Below are 6,000 nucleotides of genomic sequence, written 5' to 3'. Positions count from 1 at the left end.
TACAAGTTTGATTCTTTGGGTTTTTTGTTTTTTTAGATTTTTTAAAACATTTTTTAGATTCCATGTATAAGTGAGAACATTCTGTGTTTATACTTTGGCCATGCAGAAGGACTATGATCCAAAGATTTCTGCAATGATTTTATTGCTGTGTGTAGACACAGCTTGATATAAATTGCTTGTACCACATAAGGAGGAAGTGCTCGACCCTTACGTAACAGAACAAGAAACTCTGAATGTAAACAGGGCTCTCTTTGTCAAGGAACGGAAATTGCTTACCAACTAGTGCTTTCAAAATTCAAACCAGGAGTTTGGAAAAAAAATAGGAAGTTACAGAATGTAATAGAGAGGATTAGGAAATGAAAATCTATAGCCTCAGCATGAAGTTTATCTAGACAATCGGACTATTTTTCTCAAACTGTGAGGAAACAAAGGGCTGGATCAGGACAAATCCAGTTAAAAAGATTGATTTCTGATCATAAGAAGACCTGGAGTGTGGACCATGCAGTGAGGCAGAAGTGAGGTCTGGTTGTATTTTTTTAAAATGGCAGAAACATTTTGAAAAGGCAACATACATATAGATAGGCTGAGACCGGGTAGAAATAGCATGGAAGATAACCCCAGAAAGTAAGAGGAATCATAAGAAAAACTTTAACTCCGTGATGGTAACAGCCTTAAGATGAAGACTTGGGTTCAAGCCATTTCTTTGGGAGAGGACACACAAAGCCCAAGTGAGGAAGTGGGGAAGGTGAGACAGGGAAGAGAGGAAAGCTTTCAAACATGGCTTCCTGTTGCAGGTAACTGAGGCTTGGTTCCACTGGGGACTCCAGCAGAAGAAAGACCAAGTGGAGCCCAGCCGCAGTTGTTGAGTCATGAGGGCACAAAATGGTTGTTGGTTTAAACCACTGAATTTTGAGGTGGTTTCTTTATGAAGAAATAGGTAACTGATAGAGTGGGGAAGACTGATGAGGTAGGCAGAACGCCCCAAAGATATCTACTTCCTAATCCCTGGAACTGTAAATATGTTATATTATGCAACAAAAGGGACTTTGTAGATGGAATTAAGGTTAATGACCTTAAAATAGGGAGATTATCCTGGATTATCTGGTCCCAAGTTTTTATCACGTAAACTCTTATAAGTAGAGAACTTTCTCCAGCTGCAGTCAGAGAGAAGAGGCAGAAGGAAAAGTTGGAGAGGTTCAAAGTATAAGACTTGACCTGCTTTTGTTGAAGGGGGCCACATAGAAAGCATGAGAAGAAGTGTGGGAAGTGTTGAAGGAGCAAAGACTGGCCCTCGCTGACAACCAGAAAGGAAACTGGGACCCCAGTCCTACAACCACAAGAAACTGCACTCAGCCAACAACCTGAATGGGCTTGGAAGCTGATCCATCCACAGGCCCTGCTATCCCCTTGATTACAGCTTTGTGAGACTTTAAGCCAAGGACTCAGCAGAGCCACGCTGTACCTGGACTTCTGACCTACAGAACTGTGAGATAATGAGTGGGTGTTGCTTCAAGCCACTATGTGGTAATTTGTTACAGAGGCTACGGAAAACCCACACCCAATGTGTAAACTGACCGCCGCAAGACAATGAGAGCAACACGACCTTCAGGGAGTGTGCCGCCAGCAACGGGCAGAGGGGGAAACAGCCAACTCCAAAGGAAAGTGAAGAAGACTTTTTGGAGAAGGAGGAGTTTGAACAGGGCTTTGAAGGAGCAGTGTCTTAGGTCAGATTCCCCCAGAAGCTGACCCTGCGACAAAGATTTGAGAGCAAGCAGGTGTTTTAGGTGATAATCCCAGGAAATACTAGTAGAGGAGTGAGAAAGTGAGACAAGGAAGGGAAGGAAATAAAAATGAATAATCAAGTAAGTTAACAACTGTAGGCAAATGGAGCTTAATCCTTCTGGGGGATGCTGGGAAGCAGTGTAGACTATACTACAGAACCACCATATTAAGGGACAAAAGGACAGGGTGTTGATCAACTCCCATCATCGTTGGCTGAGAGCTTCTCCTGGAGGCGTTAATTTCCTGGCACTTCCGGCCTGCCATGTGTGTATGTGGAGCAGGTGCCACAAACTTCAGAAAACTCTCTGGCAGAAAATTGCAAGTGCTGGCAGTTGGAAGTCTGGCTGACATCAACTGAACTCTTGGGGGCCAAGGGAATGTGGGAGGACACCTACAACATCTGCTGCAAGGGGTGAGGGTTTGCCAGGCAAAGGCCGGAGAAGGTGTTCCAGGCAGAGGGAGACAGGTATGCCCAGAGAGGCACAAAACACATGTGAAAGAGTGTCAGAAAGTGGTCAGTGGAGTCGAGTTTAAAGTCAGACAAACAGGGGTTTGAATCCTGATTCCACCACTTCACTGGCTGTTTCCTTGGGTAAGTTACTTCACTGCTCTTTCTGTTATCTATACAACGAGTATCATATATAGTACCTGTCTCTTTGGGTTGTCACAAGGATTAAATTAGATGATGGGGTTTTTTTTGGTGAGGAAGATGGTCCCTGAGCTAACATCCGTGCCAATCTTCCTCTATTTTGCATGTGGGGTGCCACCACAGCATGGCTTGATGAGTGGTGTGTAGCTCCACGCCTGGGATCCGAACCAGTGAACCCCAGGCTGCCGAAGTGGAGCATGTGAACTTAACTACTACACCACCGGGCTGGCCCCTAGATAATGTCTTAAAATGGATCAAAGATCTAAACATAGGAGCTAAAACTATAAAACTCTTCAAAGAAAACATAGGACAAAATCTTTAGGACATTGGATTTGGCAATGATTTCTTGGATATGACACCAAAAGCACAGATGACAAAAGCAAAAATAGACAAATTGGACTCCATAAGGGCAAGCTTTTGTGCATCAAAGAACATATCAACAGAGTGAAAAGGCAATCTACAGCAAGGAAGAAAATATTTGCAAATTACATGTCTGATAAGGGATTAATATTCAGAATATATAGTTGTAGATAAAATTCAGAAAGTCCATAAACTTGGATAGGAAAAGAATTATCTTTATTTTCACTAACTTCTAACTGAAATTGACCTTTCTTTCAATGATGAATGTGGGAAACAAACCACAGTGCTATTAGCAGGAATTGTGACTTTATCTCTGGTGAAATACACAGATATTTCCAGCTTGCAGACTCAGTGCTACTTCAAAAATCTTGGTTTTTTAGACCTTCAGTTAGATTTTAATATTTAATGCGTTAATAAAGAAGCATAAATATCAAACATTTGCTAATTTTTTAATATTTTGATAAGTGCATTTGAATATAATTGTTTCCTTTGTATCCTTATGTATTTTGTTTTATGAATTTAAACACATTATTCTAAGAAGGAGGTCCACACGTTTCACGAGGCCACCAATGGGTCCATGCAAAAAAAAAAAAAGTGACAAGTATAATCTGACACCATGAATTGCAATTATAGGTGACTTTATTGAATGAGGCTGTATTCTATGGGTCATGATCTGACTTGCAGCATTATATGCGTTTATTGCATAATAAATTCCTACTAGTAAGGGTTCTGGCCAGATTTGCATGCTGGGGTGACAAACGTACCACAGTGGTCCTCAGTCTCTCTTCCACTCCACACATCCCTATCAACAGCTGTGGCTCATGTCAGCAATGAGCCTCAGTGAGCCAGAGCCGGGCTTCTTTGGGGACAAATAACGCTGTGTGTAAGGGGAATGCGTGCGTGGGTGGAAAAAGCCCCTCAGGTTTTCTGATAGCATTCTCTTCACCCTCGGCAGCTGCCCTTCTCTCCTTCTCCTTGATAAACTGAGAAAATGAAAATATTGATACGTGATGCTCTAGGTCTAAGAGCTGAAGAGAAGGGGGTCACCATGGGCTCTTTCTGGAAAAGGAGAATTTGAGCAGACTTATTTAAATAAGTGATTATGTTCATGGTGAATCTATTGGCATGAATATAAATTCCAGTTAGGTTAAAAAGGGAGGGATTTCACAGCCAAGCTGATGAGGCAGAGATGCCTAGCTGTCCTTGAAATGCTTTACCTCCGTCTCCTGGGACCTATAGATCACTTTCCCAGTCTCTCTTGCAGTTGGGTAGAGCTGCGGGACCGTATTCTGTTTAATTGCAGGTTGGTGGGTGTGAAGTTCGTCACTTCCAGGCTAGGCTCCTGAAAACTTCCCATCCTCTGTGCTTTTACGCAGTGGGGTTGGTGGGCCTAATATAATCAGAAGGGTCCCTACAAGTGGAAAGACTAGAGAGATCATAACCCCAGTGAAAGAGGATATATCTTTCCCATTAGGACTGGGAAAGGCCTAGACCTGTCTAGGTTGTGTCCTTGTTCTTAAATGAATCATCATGGAGCGGATGATCGATGACTGAGTCATGATTCCACCCCTGGCGTGAGGAATTGGCCTGGTCAGCCTCATCAAAGCATATGGAGTATTGCAGTTTTCCATCTCTGCTGTAACAATTCACCATAAACTTAGTGACTTGAAATAACACAGATTTATTATCTTATAGTTTTGGGAATCAGAAGTCTTAGATGGAAATCACTGGCCTAAAATCAAGGCGTTGGCTAGGCTGCCTGCCTTTCTGAGGCTCTAGAGGAGAATTCATTTCCCTGCCTTTTCTACCTTATAGAGACCACTTCATGTCTTGGCCCCATTCTTCCACTTTCAAAGGCAGTAACCTCCATGTCATGCTGTCATCTTTCTGACTTGAGTTCTTCTGTCCCCCTCTTCCTCTCATAAGGAGCCTTGGGGTCACTTTGGGCTGAGCAGGTAATCCGGGATCATCTCCCGTGTCAAGGTCAGCTGACTGGCTATCTTAATTCCTTCTGCCACTTTAATTCCCCTTTGCCATGCAATCTAAGACAGTTACAGGTTCCAGGGGTTGTGACATGGGTATCTTTGGGAGGCTATTATTTTGCCTCCTGCATAGAACAAACACAATTACAATGAGATGAAGAGAAAGGTGGTTCCCCCAAGGAAGCAATGCTGGGCAGACAAAAAGCATGTGTCCTCTACCATAATTTAAGATTTAAGGGGATGTAGGCAGCCCCCTTGGTGCGCTTCATTTATTTTTTTTTAAGCATTTGTGACAGACATTGTGATGTCCTGTTGGTGACATCCTCTCAACTCTTATGGTTTAAGTGCAGCACCTTTGGTCAGTCAGTTCGTATGCTTTACCAGTATCCTTCATGAAGCATATATGGAAACAGCTCTCTGCTTTCTCTAAGACAGTGGAAGATGGCTTAGTCAAATTCAAGTAACTTGAAAGTGCAACGGAGTTAACACCCTCGGGGAGTTGGGGTGTTCATCTAATGGGGGATGGGATCAATGGCAGAACACTTCTGATGTGCTTTCTCTGTGGTTCTGTCCCAGTGGGATGGAACCTCGGTTGCCCACAGCAGTAACCAGCTCATTAACACACCTGAGTTGACTTTTCTCCCTTCTCTGTCTCACTGTCCCCACTGTCTCACTTCTGCTTCCTGGGATCATCTCCCAAATAAACTACCTGTACCCACGTCTTTCTCTCTGGTTTTGCTTTGGGGGGAATCCAACAAAGATGGCACTTAGCACTGACGTCTTATGGAGAGTTAGTGATGCAGGTCTCTGCAGGGTAGCACCCAGTCAGTACAAACAGTACAGCTTGTTTACAGGCATCTGTTCTGACTGGCTGGCATCCATTTGGTTGGCTTCCAATGCCACACAGGTCATCTTCCACTAATGAGGTCTGTCAGCACCATAACATAAATGACTGTCCCTGATGTCCTTCTTGGCTGGTTATGAGGTTCTAGCTCAAGATATGTGGATAGGGAATAAAAATATCTTAAGATGCAATCCCAGTGGGACTTGTGCTAAAAGGTCTGTATACTTAAAAAAAGGAGGAGAAAAGGTTATCTGAGGTTGTCTTTTTTTTTCCCCCCTTCAGTTCAGGCTGAGGTCAGGGTTGTTTATCTGAATTCTGGCAATAACCCCGGGAATTTATTTAGGTGCCAAGGGAAACATGAGGGCAGTGGACTCCAGAAAGAC

General features: G+C 43.3%; 1 long non-coding RNA gene across 1 annotated transcript in view; it reads left to right on the top strand.

Annotated features, from left to right (window-relative positions):
- The first annotated feature begins 359 nt into the window (after nucleotides 1-359).
- LOC103559714 (uncharacterized) overlaps nucleotides 360-6,000 on the top strand; it is a 28,557-nt gene continuing 22,916 nt past the window's right edge. Inside the window, exon 1 of the long non-coding RNA XR_547037.2 lies at nucleotides 360-2,374. This is a non-coding gene — a long non-coding RNA (uncharacterized lncRNA). The remainder of the gene's footprint in view (nucleotides 2,375-6,000) is intronic.

The sequence above is a fragment of the Equus przewalskii genome, chromosome 21 (assembly GCF_037783145.1).
Source record: "Equus przewalskii isolate Varuska chromosome 21, EquPr2, whole genome shotgun sequence".
Lineage (NCBI taxonomy): Eukaryota > Metazoa > Chordata > Mammalia > Perissodactyla > Equidae > Equus > Equus przewalskii.
Note: the sequence above shows the minus strand (reverse complement) of the source record. Positions and strands in the feature narration are given on the sequence as shown.